The following is a 17092-nucleotide window of genomic DNA, read 5'->3' as shown; positions in this document are numbered from 1 at the left end:
TGGTATCAGCAAGTTCCTCAGTCTGAGACTTGTGGATAGGTTTAATTAAAGATTGGAGAGTGAGGTCCAGGGTCATTTATTCTCCCTGTTTCCTTTCTTCGGGATTACAAGTTGGGTGTACAGTAGCCAGCTTCCTACACCGAAAGCCTTGATGGCTACAGCGGGTCCCTTAGCTGCTGCAGCTCCCCTTTGGGCCTCAGTTCAGCTTAGTTCAGTTGATCAGTCGTGTCTGACTCTTTGCGACCCCATCAACTGCAGCACACCAGGCTTCCCTGTCCATCACCAACTCCCGGAGTTTACCCAAACTCATGTCTATTAAGTTGGTGATGCCATCCAACCATCTCATCCTCTGTTGTCCCCTTCTCCTCCTGCCCTCAATCTTTCCCAGCATCAGAGTCTTTTCAAATGAATCAGTTCTTTGCATCAGGTGGCCAAAGTATTGGAGTTTCAGCTTCAACATCAGTCCTTCCAGTGAACACCCAGGACTGATCTCCTTTAGGATGGATTGGTTGGATCTCCTTGCAGTCCAAGGGACTCTCAAGAGTCTTCTCCAACACCACAGTTCAAAAGCATCAATTATTCAGCACTCAACTTTCTTTATAGTCCAACTCTCACATCGATACATGACTACTGGAAAAACCATAGCCTTGATTAGATGGACATTTGTTGACAAAATAATGTCTCTGCTCTCCTCAGGGAACTACTTTAGATTCTTTAATCCATTCTTGTGGACTGGGGCTTCCCAGGTAGTGATAGCGGTAAAGAACCCACCTGCCAATGAAGGAGATGAAAAAGATGCAGCTTCGATCCCTGGGTCGGGAAGATCCCCTGAAGGGAGGGTGTGGCAACCCACTCCAGTATTCTTGCCAGGAGAAGCCCATGGACAGAGGAGCCTGGAGGGCTACAGTCCCAGGGGATCACAAAGAGCCAGATGACACGACTGAGCAAGCGACTGAATACAGACACACACACACACACACACACACACGTGCAAATGCGCACACAGCTTAATGCAAAAAACCAAGTTAACAAACTTAAGCAACAATACACACCTAAAGTGAAATCACTTCAGCTGACAAAAAACTGCACCCTGTTTCCTTCGCCCAGGCAAATTCATGCAAATTTTTGAAGTGCAAGCAGGCTCTTTAAACACATGATTTGAGTTAGCCATAAATAATTTTAAAATCAAAATTTATCCTACATTTTAATTTGTGAAATATGTATGATCAAAACAGTTTCACTGATTTTTTTTTTTCCTTCTAAAACTATCTGTGACTGGGTGCCATTTAATTGATGGCAGGGGACTCCATTTCTCTTCGAATGCATTTTTGAGAAAATTTATCCTGGGGGATTCAGAAAAGTGCCTTGGTTGAGCAAGCTTTGCCCCCTTCTCTGTGCTGCCTCCCACCCCACTCCACTTTTAAACATAGCAAGTCTAATTTTACCTGTTTTACATAATAGCTTTCTTGTGAATTTTGTTAGAAGGAAAGACTTTGAGCTTTAAAAAGTTTCAAATCCACTAGGTAATCTCTAAGGAAACTTCATCTCTGAAAATTTTATTACAACATAATTTCCCAAAGCATTCATTGTCTGAAATGTTCGCTTTGGCAAATACACAGTATTACTGTTATTAAACATTTCTGATGTATATACATGTTTATGATTCAAGGGAAGGAAAATTACACACATTATCTCATTTATTCATCAGAATCCACTGTCATGGTATTCTACATAGCATCGCCCTTGATCAAGGAACTTACTACCCAGGAAAATAAGTGCAGGTCTGGGCCCAAGCTCATGGAACTCACTGGTCTTATTATATCTGCTCCCCACCCCACATTCCCTGAAGTAGCTGGCTTGATGGAACAGTGGAATGACCTTTTGAAGACTCAGTTATGTTGCAGGCCTGGATCAAGTTTATATAAATAGTTGTACATGCTCTGAATCAGCATCCAATATATGGTACTCTTTCTCCCACAGTCAGGATACACGGGTCCAGGAATCAAGGAGTGGAAATGGGAGTGGCACAACTATTATAACCTAATGACCCACTAGCCAAATATTTGTTCTTGTTTCTGTGTCCTTATGCTCTGTCAGCCTAGTGGTCTTAGTTCCAGAGGGGCTTCCCAAGTGGTCCTGTGGCAACAGTTTGCCTGCCTGCTAATGCCGGAGATGGAGAAGACATGGGTTCGATCCCTGGGTCAGGAAGATTCCTTGGAGGAGAGCATGGCAACTCACTCCAGTATTCTTGCCTGGAGAATCCCATGGACAGAGGAGCCTGGCAGGCTAAGTCCCTAGGGTTGCAAAGAGATGGACATGACTGAGTGACTCAACATGCATGCACTTAGTTCCAGGGGGACGAATACTTCTACCAGGAGACACAACAATGATCCCACTGAACTGGATGTTAAGGCTGCTACCCAGCCACTTTGAGCCCCATATGCCTGAATCAACAGACAAAGAAGGGAGTTACGGTATTGGCTAAGGTGATTGACTCTTGACTACCAAGAGGAAATTGGGCTACTACTCTGTGGTGGGGGTAAAGAAGAATATGTCAGGTGTATAGGAGACTCCTTAGGGCCTCTGTTAATATCAATATCACTGTGAAAGCAAAAGTGTTAGTTGTTCAGTTGTGTCTCACTCTTTGCAGTCCCGCGGAACGTAGCCCACCAGGCTCCTCTGTCCATGGAATTCTCCAGGCAAGAATACTGAAGTGGGTTGCCATTTCCTTCTCCAGGGAAGCTTCCAAGTCTACCTGCAGCAGACTCTACCATCTGAGCCACTGAGGAAGTTGGTATTACCTGGGATTAAGATCAATAGAAAACTACCAAAACCCAATCCAGGTGGGACTACTAATGGCTCAGACCCTTCAGGAACGTTCACCCCATCAGGTGAAAAACCATGACCTGCTGAAGTGCTTGCTGAAGGCAAAAAGAATACATAAAAGATAGTGAAAAAGTAGCTACAAACCTTCACCACCAACCATTTACAGAAACAAAGATTATAATCATGTGCATTTTCTCCTTGTTATGAACACCTTTGTGTGTGTTTTCTTTTCTCTCTTATTCCCTTATGAAACATAAGATGTACTGAGTTTTATCACAGTATTTATGTATTATTAATTTTACATCATAGTATTTCAGTTACAGGGTATATCAAGAAGACTAAACAGAAAAAGAAAAAGACAAAAAACTCTCTGTCCAAAAATTCCATTCTAATGAGGAAGTACACCTAGATTCCATTTCAAGATATAAGAACCCACTAATTAGTGTTTTGGAAGGCTTTTTGTCTATGAAAATCTGAGAGCTTAAGATATGAAAAGAGCTCGATATTTTATGTGATGTTTCTCTAAATGGAAATAATATCCTACTGGTAGATGGTTAACAGTTTATTAGAGAGTGATAAGTGCTATGGGCTTTCCAGGTGGGACTAGTGGTAAAGAACCTACAGGAGTTGCAAGAGATTCAGGAGACCTGGGTTTGATCCCTGAGTTGAGAGGATTCCCTGGAGGAGTGCATGGCAACCCACTCCAGTATTCTTGCCTGGAGAATCCCATGGACAGAGGAGCCTGTTGGGCTACAGTCCATAGGGTCGCAAAGAGTCGGACATGACTGAAGCAACTTAGCACATGCAAGTGCTATGGGTAAAAACAGAGCAACTTGAAGGGAGATCAGCAGTATGGGGTTGGGAGAATCTGTGCATGTTGAAATTTCAAGTAGGATGGTCAGGATTCACCTTGGAAAAAAGATGACAATTGTGCAAGCTTATCATCACCATTATCATAACTAGCATTCTGGCTAACTGTTTTCTGTGCATTTCTTATTTAAATTTCATAACAGATGTAGGCACTGAAGCTTAAAGAAGTTAATTATTTACTTCATGTAACACAGCTATTTAGTGGAGGCTATAGAATTTAAATTCAAGACTATCTGATCAAGGGCCCAAATCATGTATCCTGTACTGTGTCTCAAGCAATGGTTTCCTAACTGGGTTTGAAGGTTGCAGTGACATTTGATTTGACATTAGTTTTTCAAAGCATCTATTATTAGCCTTATAGTTAAAACTCAGTTTAAAACCATGTACTTAAATATATAATAATTCACATGTTAACATATTGGAGGTTCTCAACCTGTTAAACTGAGGATTAGGTACTTTTTGCACATGTGCAAATTTTTTTCCACTTTTGTGCATATATTTGAACATTGTACAAATGTTTCATTGGCTAGGAATGTTTAAATTTTGCATGATTAAGAAAATTCAGGCAGTATTTCTGTTCAACAGAACATTCTAAGATAGCTCGTGTGTAGCATGAGGTAGGATTGGGAATGTCTGCTGATTGCATATTATCATCATGATGGAATCTTGACAACATATTGAAAAAAAGAACCTATAACATGTTCATGTAATATCATATAAAATGTAATTCTAGCGCCATTGGTTTGGTTTAGGTGTTTTTTGCCTGAATTGAGATATTAGTGACTAACCCTTGATTTTATTTTAAGGTCTGGCCAAAGTATTGGAGTTTCAGCTTCAAAATCAGTACTTCCAATGAACACCCAGGACTGGTCTCCTTTAGGATGGACTGGTTGGTTCTCCTTGCAGTCCAAGGGACTCTCAAGAGTCTTCTCCAACACCACAGTTCAAAAGCATCAATTCTTCAGCACTCAAAGTTCAGTAATCCACAAACCATTGTGCCCAAACCTCCTGGAGTTATTAATGTGATTCTTAATAGGGGATTTCTCACATTTTTCTTTTAAAAATATTTTGTTTCCACTGCCCAAATCCTGTTTACAAAACATTGCCTTAGTCACCAAAAATTTTTGTAAGAGAAAGCTCAAAGCATTTCAGTGTTTTTAATGAATATAATAAATCAATAATGTGACTTTTAACTTTTTTATCCAAGTAAAAGCACAATTCTGTTATTTGGCAGTTTATCACTTTTTCTTTGAATATATAAACAAGAAACTTATGAGCAATGAGATCTAAAAGGCCATGTGGCCACTTGTGTGAGGTCCTTTCATCTCTTCATATAGTTTAGGGATGAGGCAGAATTTGGTAAAACACATTTAAGTTAAAGGGTCCATAGACTTTGTAATCAGTTTGGGATGCACTTTCATTCTTTAATTCAGAATCTGAAATACGAAATGTATGAAATGTAAGCAGATGTTGATAAGGAGATTTGAGGAGAAGTTAAGAGCCAGCCATGTCTGCTCCAAAGGATTATGTGCTTCCATGAAAAAAAAAAAAAAGACTCCCATGAGTTTAAATATTTTCCCTTCTGAAGAATGAAAGACAAAGAGATGCAACAGACACCATCTAGTATATTTATAACTAAAAACCTTTCTTTAAGACTCCTGTTTTTGTGCCAGATTTAAAGGCACATTTTCATACTGTGTGTTGGTGGGTGTGTATGCATTTTGATGGGCTAATCCCTCTGGTGAACTTTAAATGTGTGTTATTTTTTAAAATCCTAGATAACTTACTTTTGGCAAGTGGAAAATTGTTTTTTTTATTTCCATGAGGTCCAATACTGTGCTTTCGATGCATTCAGTAGAGCTGGACCATAAAAATAATAAATGTGTGACAACATGAGTATAAATATAATAAATGTCATGCTTTCACACGGCAAATTGTCAATATCTATTGACATTTGTTCTTATGGCATCTATTAAGGCCACACCATATTTATTAACTCTGGTTTGATTATACTGCTCCATTAACTTGGTAATTTCATTTTAGTTTAAGAGGATTTTAGCTGCGGAATTAGTTTAAATTTTATGCAGAAGCCCAGAAGTCCTTCGGCAGTGAACATTTCATATATATAAAATAAATAATTAATGAAGAAAAGCTGTTTGGGAGAAGCAGAAAACAACAGTATCAGGATCGGATAACTTTAATAACACACACTGAGATGTTGCTCATGGAGATTATAGTTACAAACTATGTCAGCTATATTCATAGGCTTTTTAGTGAAATACTTTGAAGTAGAAATACCTATATCAGAGGGAAACATTACTTCAGTTAGAAAATAGGTATTAAACCCAGCTTTCCAGTGTGAGCAATAAAGTGAAACGGAGCAGGACCATATCGTTCTTGCCCCCCCACCCCCCACCGCCTGCCTTTTGTCTGTGTAAAAACTCGAGTAGTTTAGTCAGAAAAGCGAGAAAATGCAGAAACAAAGGAAAACAGTCAAAGGAGACCAAATAATAATAGTTTAGTCATTAAGCATAGCGGAGGAGCTTTAGTCCTTCTCAAGGTCTATAGATAATATTCTCAGCCATATCCAATGAGCTATCTTATAGACACTGAGTGGAGAAGTTAACTACATGATGACCAAACTGTAGCCATGGCATGTGCTGTGCTTAGTCCCTCAGTCGTGTCCAACTCTTTGCGACCCCATGGACTGTAGGCCTTCCAGGCTCCTCCGTCCTTGAGGATTCTCGAGGTAAGAATACTGGAGTGGATTGCCATGCCCTCCTCTAGGGGATCTTCCCAACCCACGGATCAAACCCAGGTCTCCAGGCAGATTTTCTACCATCTGACCACAATCCAAGAACTGGCCTCAAGAAATGAGAAAAAAAAAAAAGGGGAAAAAAACCACCCTGGAACTGAAGTTAGACTATATTGAAAACAATCAAGATATACTCTTGGTCAGACCACCGATGATGACTGTCAGAGCTGATTGTGCTATTTCTGTATGTAACCTTCTCCCTCTGTCCATAAAAGCTCTTGCCCGCCATTGTCTGCAGGGGTGGGATGGGGGCGGGGAGTTTGCCTTTGGACAGGTATCCACCACCCCCACCCCCTGGTTGCTGGCATCCAAAATAAAGCAAAGGTTTCTTTCCACTAAACTGTCTTCTTTAATGGCTTCAGAGTGGCACCAGTTGGACCCCAGTTTCAGTTACAAAAGGAAAATGCATATAAGTGTGAGGCCGAGCAAATTTGCTTTGTAACTAATTTTAAACATGATATTGCAGAAATTTGATCCCAAACATGTTCCCCCTTCTGATAAATCTCATAAAAGTTGCCAAAAGATCACTTAAGAGAGACTACTGGTAGAAGGCTTTGTAAGTGAGCAGGACCCTATGGGGCTTTCCCAGGGTAGACCCCTCCCGCATATCCTTTGCTTGTGCTCCTCCCTGAAGTACCTGAATAATAGTATATGAAGAACACATGAGTTGCTCTGAGTGGGTGAGTGAAAGTTGCTCAGTCCTATCCGACTCTTTGCGACCCCATGGACTATCCAGCCCATGGAATTTTACAGGGCAGAATACTGGAGTAGGTAGCCTTTCCCTTCTCCAGGGAATCTTCCCAACCCAGGGATCAATCCAGGTCTCCCGGATTGCAGGCAGATTCTTTCCAGCTGAGCCACTAGGGAAGCTTTATAGTTACTAAAACCCCCACCAAATGGGGGGAATTAACTTCTTGACAGCTGGAGCATGTAGCCCTAGACCCTGAGGATTGATAATGGTAACACCTGTGACCCCGCCCTGTTACCTGGCCATCAAACAATCAGAAAGTTGCACATGAAATGATTGCGTACCTCCCCTCCCAGGGGAGGCGGGCCCTCCCCAACCCCTGCACTTTGTCTTTATAAGTGTCTAGCTGAAAGTGTTCAGGTATTTTGAGCCTTCAGTTCAGTCCAGTCGCTCAGTCGTGTCTGACTCTTTGTGACCCCATGAATCAAAGCACGCCAGGCCTCCCTGTCCAACAACAATTCCCGGAGTTCACTCAAACTCATGTCCATCGAGTCGGTGATGCCATCCAGCCATCTCATTCTCTGTGGTCCGCTTCTCCTCCTGCCCCCAACCCCTCCCAGCATCAGAGTCTTTTCCAGTGAGTCAACTCGTCGCATGAGGTGGCCAAAGTATTGCAGTTTCAGCTTTAGCATCAGTCCTTCCAATGAACACCCAGGATTGATCTCCTTTAGAATGGACTGGTTGGATCTCCTTGCAGTCCAAGGGACTCTCAAGAGTCTTCTCCAGCACCACAGTTCAAAAGCATCAATTCTTCGGCGATCAGCTTTCTTCACAGTCCAACTCTCACATCCATACATGACCACAGGAAAAACCATAGCCTTGACTAGATGGACCTTTGTTGGCAAAGTAATGTCTCTGCTTTTTAATATACTATCTAGGTTGGTCATAACTTTCCTTCAAGGAGCAAGCGTCTTTTAATTTCATGGCTGCAATCGCCATCTGCAGTGATTTTGGAGCCCAAAAAATAAAGTCTGACACTGCTTCCACTGTTTCCCCATCTATTTCCCATGAAGTGATGGGACCAGATGCCATGATCTTTGTTTTCTGAATGTTGAGCTTCAAGCCAACCTTTTCACTCTCCTCTTTCACTTTCATCAAGAGGCTTTTGAGTTCCTCTTCACTTTCTGCCATAAGGGTGGTGTCATCTGCATATCTGAGGTTATTGATATTTCTCCCGGCAATCTTGATTCCAGCTTGTGCTTCTTCCAGCCCAGCATTCCTCATGATGTACTCTGCATATAAATTAAATAAGCAGGGTGACAATACACAACCTTGATGTACTCCTTATTCTATTTGGAACCAGTCTGTTGTTCCATGTCCTAGCAGTCCCAGACTGTTACTCCTACAAGAAACTCTGCACTTTCCTTCAGGACAACCCGAGTCAGAAATTGGCTTTTCTTGAGAGCACTCAAGTTTGGTTTGGTAATAATTTTGGCATCTGAGGTGGGCATGGTCCTGAAGGGACATCCCCTGTGGCACATTCACCTTGGCTTATGGTGGCTCCCCGGGCCTGGGCAGCAGCTAACAGAGCGTCTTTTCCTCAGGGACGGGCCCCAGCACTTGCTGCAACCCGAGCGTCCTTGACCCACAGCGCTTTTCGGGTGAAGGAAACAAGGCACTCGCTCTGGCTGCTTCAGACATCTTTGGTGAGTAACGGGGCAAAGTAATGTCTCTGCTTTTTAATATACTATCTAGGTTGGTCATAACTTTCCTTCCAAGGAGTAAGCGTCTTTTAATTTCATGGCTACAATCAGCATCCGCAGTGATTTTGGAGCCCAAAAACATAAAGTCTGACACTGTTTCCACTGTTTTGCCCTCCAAATCCATTTATGTTGCTGCAAATAGCAAATTTTCATTTTTTATAGCTAATACTGCTTGCATATATGTGTATATATACACACACATTCATATCCACATCTATATCCATTCATCTGTTGATGGACATTTAGGTTGCTTCCGTATCTTGGCTGTTGTAAATAATGCTGCTGTGAACACGGAGGTGCATGTAACTTTGGAATTAATGTTTTGGGAAATTTGGATATATACTCAGGAATGAAATTTCTGGGTCATATGTTAGCTTTCTTTTCCATTTTTTGAGAAACCTTCACACTGTTTTCCACAGTAGTTGTACCAATTTACATTCTCACCAACAGTATACAAGTGTTCCCTTTTCTCCGCATCCTTGCAACATTTGTTGTGTTCCTTTTGAGGATAGCCATTCTGACAGGTGTGAGGTGATAGCTCATTGTGGTTTTAATTTGCATTTCTCTGATTAGTGATACTCAGCATCTTTTCATGTGCCTGTTGGCCACCTGCATTTTCTTTTAGGAAAAATGTCTATTCCATTCTTCTGCTCATTTTTAATCATGTGGTTATTTTTTTTTTATGTTGAGTTGAATGAGCTTTTTATATATGTTGGATATTAATCCCTTATTGGGCATATCGTTAGCAAACATTTTACCCCAAGAAGGTTGTCTTTTCATTTTGTTAGAGGTCTCTTTTGCTCTGCAAAACCTTTTAAGTTTAATTAGGTCCCATTTATTTATTTTGCTTTTATTTCATTTAGGAGATGGATTCAAAAATATTGCTGCAATTTATGTTATTGAAGGGATCTGTATTAGCTTTTGAAGTCTTTTGTCACTTTGATTAAATGAATATATGTTGAGTACTTTATGATGCAATTTGACCAAATGTTTTGAAAATTTTTGATACATCTGACAAACTTGTTGCTTATTCAATATACCTTGCTATCTGCTTTGGCAATTGAGGTGGGCAAGGATTTAAAAGTCAAAATGGAGCAGCTATGGTTCAGATACCCTAGGTAAAACTAGGTGGCCATTGTGGACACGATTTCAGATATGTTCATGTATGGCTGAGAATTTGAATTTTCCAAACTTTAAGATTAAGGGACATCGTCAGGTGTTCTCAAAACAATATATGCCAGCAGCTGCTGACTTCAGCCTTATTGTCTGAAGTTCTCCTCTTGTATCATGAAACCTTTCTCTTATAATAAATAAGACAATCTTAAGCTATAGTCTCCCAGCAGAAGTCACTAGATTCTTCAGATATGTTAATACCCCTGGAGAAATTGAAACCCAAGTAAATATAATAATTTTATAAGGTATTTGAAGAGAGGACCTGCATCTTAACTTATTGTCCTGGTTGCCATCTGGAATAGGCAGATTCCTTTGGAAAATACTATTAATACAAGGGTGCATTTTGATCATTTTCCTAACTGTAATGTGTCTACTAATTTTCAAATGTTTCTCTTGGGGCTATGACAAAAGTCATCAAATAGAGATGTAATGTTTTCATAATACAAAACACTGATGCTAAGCTTCTTGGGACTCAAGAATTCTTTGAAATGAAAATCAATGATTTTCTTTTCTCTAATCCTGAAAAATTGACTTTTGCCCCTATTCAGCAGGATGGATCCAGGGAGATCATTTCCCCTCTTCAGTCAGGATGGAGAAGTAACAAAGAAGAGGAGGGAGTTTAACAGCAGGACCCTCTGGGGCCTTCCTGGGACAGGCCCCTCTCCCATATCCTCTGCTTTAGCTCCACTCTGAAGTGCTTAGATAACAGTACCTGGTGCACATTCCCTGAGTTGTTTTACAGATGCTAAAACCCCCACCAAACGGAAGGAGTGAGCTAGTTGATGACCATAAGCACCACCACCCCAGACCTACCAGAATCTAAGGGTTGCTAGATATTGTTACCTCCAGTTATGCTGCCCTGTTACCTCACCATCAACCAATCAGAATTGCGCATGAGCTGATCACACACCCTAGGATTCCCCTCCCTCACCTTGCCCTCAAAAATGCTTTGCTGAAACCCATCAGGAAGAGTTCGGGCTCTTTAAGCATTAGCTGTCCTGGACTCCTGGTCTGGGGCGCTGCAATAAATGCTGCACTTTCCTTCACCACAAACCAGGGTCAGTAGATTGACTTTACTGTGCACAGGCAAGCAGGCCCAGGCACTGGTTCTATAACAGTTTCTCTAGTTTGTAGTCAGTCTCACTTGTGTATTATAAAAACTATTAGTCTTATTATTGTGTTATTTTAGCTACTGTCTATTAATAAGTCATAGACTACACTGGAGTTTGACCTTTCAGTTCTCACTAATTTGTTTAATTTATTGTCCTCTCTGAAGGCACTTAGAACTCCAAAATAATGTTTTAAAAGCCTTGAAAACAAATGAGTAAACACATGTTCTGCTTAACCATTTTTGTCTGACCAAAGCTTTTTGGATGTACTCAACACTTCTTCAGTTCAGTTCAGTTGTTCAGTCGTGTCTGACTCTTTGTGACCCCATGAATTGCAGCATGCTAGGCCTCCCTGTCCATCACCAACCCCTGGAGTTCACCCCAACTCATATGCATCGAGTCGGTGATGCCATCCAGCCATCTTATCCTTTGTTTTCCCCTTCTATTCCTGCCCCCAATCTCTCCCAGCATCAGTCTTCTCCAATGAGTCAACTCTTCGCATGAGGTGGCCAAAGTATTGGAGCTTCAGCTTTAGCATCAGTCCTTCCAATGAACACCCAGGACTGGTCTCCTTTCGGATGGACTGGCTGGATCTCCTTGCAGTCCAAGGGATTCTTAAGAGTCTTCTCTAACACAACAGTTCAAAAGCATCAATTCTTTGTCATTCAGCTTTCTTCACAGTCCAACTCTCACATCCATACATGACCACTTACACATACACATACAACACTTCTTAGATGGAGACAGATATGATCAGTTAAATAAGTGAACAATTTCATTGAGATCAGAAAGCTTTAGCCGAAACTATTAATTTTTATAAGCATTAACTGACAAAAATCTAGGTATTTGACATAATCTATGTGCCTGTAGAACACTGCCACCCTGTTAACATCAGGACTAAAGAATCAGGCAATTCAGATAAAAATTGTAGCATATGGTGAGTCTTTACAATGGTGGGAAGATAGGCCAAAAATTATGTTTGTAAATTTCTGAAATGATTTCCAGAAATGCATAACAGGCTAAGTGCTTTATACAGTATGTATTGTTAGCAGGTGTGAGTACTTTATGTCTTACACACAATACTGACATTTTACTCCTTTATACTCTTTAAGGGAACAAGCAGCATAATTGGAATTCCTTTGAGAATGATTTGTTAGTTATTTTGGACCTTTATAGGGAGTAAATGGTAAATAAGAGCTGAGTTTTTGGACATTAGTATCTATTGGTTGAGCAGATTATACTGTAAATTTTAAAAAGGAAGGGCAATTTAGGCAATGATGCTAACAGCTGCACAGTTATTGTGTAATAGTGGCCCACCTGGGCTGAATTGTGAATTGCAAAACAAAGCTTAATGCTTTCAATTTCGTGATGTCTTTAGCTACAAAGGAAGCTCTCAGCTAAGCAAAATGTAGAGCTACTGTCAGATCATCCCTCTGCCAAATTACTACTGCACTGAAAAATGACTAGTGATATCACTTGGTGAGGTCATCACGGCTTGGTTCTCGCAAAGTTTCCATCATTCCTGATCCCAGTTTTACAGCTCCGTAAATTATTTTTGGTAATAAAGTATTTTCTCTTCCTTCATTGTATTAATTTTTGGTAGTCTACTTTTTATTTTAATTTTTAATTGGAGTACAATTGCTTTACAGTGTTGTTTTCTGCTGTACACCAATGTAAATCAGGTATATGTACACATATATCCCCTCATCTATACTTTTTAAGCCTATTCAGCCTGTTTTTTAAACACATGAAGTCTTCTCCCATCTTCATCATGAACAGTGCAATAGGTGCACAATCTAGGCAGTGTTACATGCTGTGATTTATAGACGGAATTTGCAATTGTTATAAGCATAGAGGAATGTTCTTATGAGTTAAGCTCAACAAAAGTCAGCCTTCTTGTACTTAAAATTTTACCACCATGTAGTATGATTGATCAGCTTCCTGTAACTTAAAGAAAACAAGTATATTCTACATCTCCATCAGGGCCCCAACTTTACATTTCTTAATTTTGCTCTCTACTTTCTAGCATTGAGGAGAATAACAGAGGCTCTAGAAACATGAGCTCTTAGAAAAAGGAATTGAGACATCAGGAAACCATGTGGTCTTGCTGTGAATCATCACTAATAGAAGCCAAAGAAAAGTTGGGCATTATATCAAGCATTGTTTTCTTTCCAGGTTTTGCTAAATCTGGCTAAGTTTTACAAACACTTCAGGGGAAGTTCAGAGTTCCGTATTTTATTCCTAGATCTTTCATGTGAGCCTGAGAAGTCACTTAAGTTTACAGATGTGTTTGAGATGGATCTTTAAACCACCTTTAAAAATATATCACCAAAGAAAAGTGTTCATGTGGATGCTTTCTCTTCACACATACCTAGACAAAAGCATGGAAGCTGTTATATTTTGATGCAAAGAGTAATTCATGTTTTTCATAAAGCCAAATGGCTGCCTGAGTAAATCTGTTAATCAGTTTTTCTCTTTGCTTGTTTTCTTTCACTAATGTGGTTTCCATTAGACGTTTCAATTCTGTTTCATTGCTGGTAAGCATCTGTTTTAAAATACAGTCAAAAATTGGTACTCCTGGTCCAATTCCAAGGGGCAAAATTAGCAGGAATAAGTAATCCCACAACCTTAAGAAGAACCTTCTAAACCATGAAAAAAAAACTAATAAGTACTAAACTTTGAATAAAAGAGCCATAAATGAGTCTGGAAGCCTCATTTACATTGTAATGTGCATAGCAGCATGATGTCATTATCAATTAGTGTGAGTATTTTCTAACAGCCATCTATTTCTGAGTATGGAGTTATTTAGTTTATGGTTATGATTGTGGTGAGTGTGTGTGTGTGTGTGTGTGTGTGTGTTGGTATCAGCAATGTTCATGGAAAGTAGTAATATGGAAAAAATTTATGCCAACCATGAATCAATCCTACTGCATTTAATGTGATTTATGATGATAAGTGTCATCTCAATCTGTATATAAGTGTAGAATAGAATCATAAAATCTGGCTGATATCTAAGCTTTCTACTGTATGAGATAAAGCAACAAATATGTACATATATGTGTGTGTGTGTGTGTATTTATGGGCTTCCCAGGTGGCTCAGTGGTAAAGAATCCACCTGCCAAGGCAGGAGATGTGGATTCAATCGTGGGTCAGACCTCCTGAAGGAGGGCATGGCAACCCACTCCAGTATTCTTGCCTGGAGAATCACATGAGGAGCCTGGTGGGCTACAGTCCATGGGGTTTCAAAGAGTTGTACATAACTTAGTGACTGAGCATATGCACATATACATTGCCAGTTTCATCACAATTTACCTTTGTTTTCTTTTGAAGTTTGGAATATTATAGGTGTTATCAGGACTTATATTTCGTTCCCTGTGTTTTAATGTCTCAGTGTCTCTATTTAGATTTTAGGATTCCTTTTGCACTGGTTAGTGAAGTAGTGTCTGAGATATGAGGTAAGACTAACCTCCTGAGTTTCGGGTTTGTTTTTAAAACTCCCAGCGTTCTGAGATAATACAGGGCAGTCTGAATGGACATTGATGTTATGAGGAAGCAATCTTGATGAGATGCTATGCTTCTTAGGCCCACGTCTTGGTTTTGGGCTCTCTTTTAAAATTTTACTTATATATACTTCTTTCTGTGTATTATAAAATATTCCATTGCTTCCATAAGTATGATTGTTGGTATTATTATTATTAACTCTTCCTGTTTTTGCTGCATTCCCATGTTATTAACCAGTCATCATATTAACCCCATATAATCCCATCATATTAACCCGTGATCATGAATTTTTAAATTTATGATTTCAGAACATAAATACCTAAGTTAATTGAGACTTATCAGTGACAGATATCCAGATACTTCATATCTTTGTGGTAAGTATTTCTTAATAATAACTGTTTAAAAATATAAAGGGTTAACTGAGTAATGTATGGTGTTGTTGTTTAGTTGATAAATTGTGTCCGACTTTTTGTGACCCCATGGGCTGTAGCCCACCAGGCTCCTCTGTCCATGGAATTCTCCAGACAAGGATACTGATGTGGGTTGCCATTTTCTTTCTCTCAAAGGATCTTCCCAACCTGGGGATTGAACCCACATCTCCTGCATTGCAGGAAGATTCTTTATCGCTGAGCCACCAGGAAGCCCCAAGGTAATGTATAATTTTTTTTTTTTTAATGGCTTAATGATGCTTGGTTTACCTGTGCAGTAAAGAAAAAATAGTAAGTAAAACAAAACAGCAAAAGTAAGAAAACCCTGTTCCTGGACTCTCCTCTAATGAAGCATTTTTACTGGTCAGGCTGGTTTTCCTCAGGACAGTGGTGTATATCCAGTCCTCTAGGCTCTCAGGCTAAGGCTTTGGGGCTTTGCTATGATCACACTGCAGTTTGATGATCTGTGTAATGTTCTGTGCCTCTGTTAATCACACAATGGAAGGATTCAACTGACTGAATCATTTGCTTTATTATGACTCCAGAACAGCACTGCTAGTTACTCCAGGAACTGCCTCATGGGAACTTTGTCAGAGGGAGTTATTCTGAGGCAGTCACTTTGTAAACACTTCCCTTCAGTTGCCTTGTAAGTGGCATCAAGACATTCCTGCTACAACTCAGTTTAAAAAACAACATGACCCTTTGGATAAGCTTTCCTAGTGGAAGTCATTAATGCTGAATTTAATATCTTCATGATGTTATCGTGCTAAGGTGCCAGGGTGGTAATTGAACAGGATCATGTGTGTGAGTCCTTTGGTACAGTGCCTAGTAGATGATGAGCACTCTGCACATGGTAAATATCCAGCAATGATGCTGGTTATTGACCTTGTTCACATCACACATGAAGCTTCAATTGGGTATCCACCTAAATTGCTTTGTTTTGAAAACTTGCCTGTACTCCTCCTTTTATTTTTTTTTTCTAGCCCACACATGTGTATCTTTAAAAAGGTTATAAAACTCTTTCCCTTGATCTCATCCTCGCTGTTTCCTAGACTTTGCTCCATTAGGCATCACCACAGTCTCTCTTGCTCCACCATCCTCTTTCCTGCAATTTGCACTCTCAAGTTTCCTTCCAAACCCAGTCTATAAAACATAATACTTGTCCTTGATCTAAGCTTCTTTTAAGCAGTTGACTTAGCTTGATTCTTTCTTTCATAGTCAAACATTTTTAAAAGTTTTAAAATTTATCGTTAAATTTTTTTGAACTTTTTATTTTATATTGGGGTATAGCTGATTAATAATGCCATGATAGTTTCAGGTGAATAGCACAGGGACTCAGCCATACATATGCATGTACCCATTCTCCTCCAAACTCCCCTCCCATCCAGGCTGCCATATAACATGAAGCAGAATTCCATGTGCTCTATAGTAGGTCCTTGTTGGTTGTCCATTTTAAATACAGCAGTGTGTACATGTTCATCCCAAACTTCCTAACTATCCCTTCCTCCTATCTTTCCCCCAGGCAACAAGTTTGTTATTTATTAATTTTTTTATGTGGGCCATTTTTAAAGCCTTTATTGAATTTGTTTCAACAGTGCTGCTTTTTTATGGGTCTTTTTGCTGCAAGGCATGTGGTATCATAGCTCCCCGATCAAGAATGAATCCTTAACCTCTGCAGTAGAAGGTGAAGTCTCAACCACTGAGCCACCAGGGAAGTCCCTAGAACCAAACTTCTTTAAAAAATCATCTACTTGATGTCATCTCTCAACTCCCTATATAATTTGAAAAGCAATGATTGAAATGGCCAAACAAATACAGAGTGGCATGTCCAGCAAAATCTGGGATCAACTGCACATCAATTGTTAAACAGAAAAAGAATATGCTGTCTTTCAAAGTCAGACCCCCAGGATCTAAATTGT

This window comes from Moschus berezovskii, chromosome 12 (assembly GCF_049115385.1).
Source record: "Moschus berezovskii isolate FMDL1 chromosome 12, NW_MosBer_1.0, whole genome shotgun sequence".
Classification (NCBI taxonomy): Eukaryota; Metazoa; Chordata; class Mammalia; order Artiodactyla; family Moschidae; genus Moschus; species Moschus berezovskii.
Note: the sequence above shows the minus strand (reverse complement) of the source record.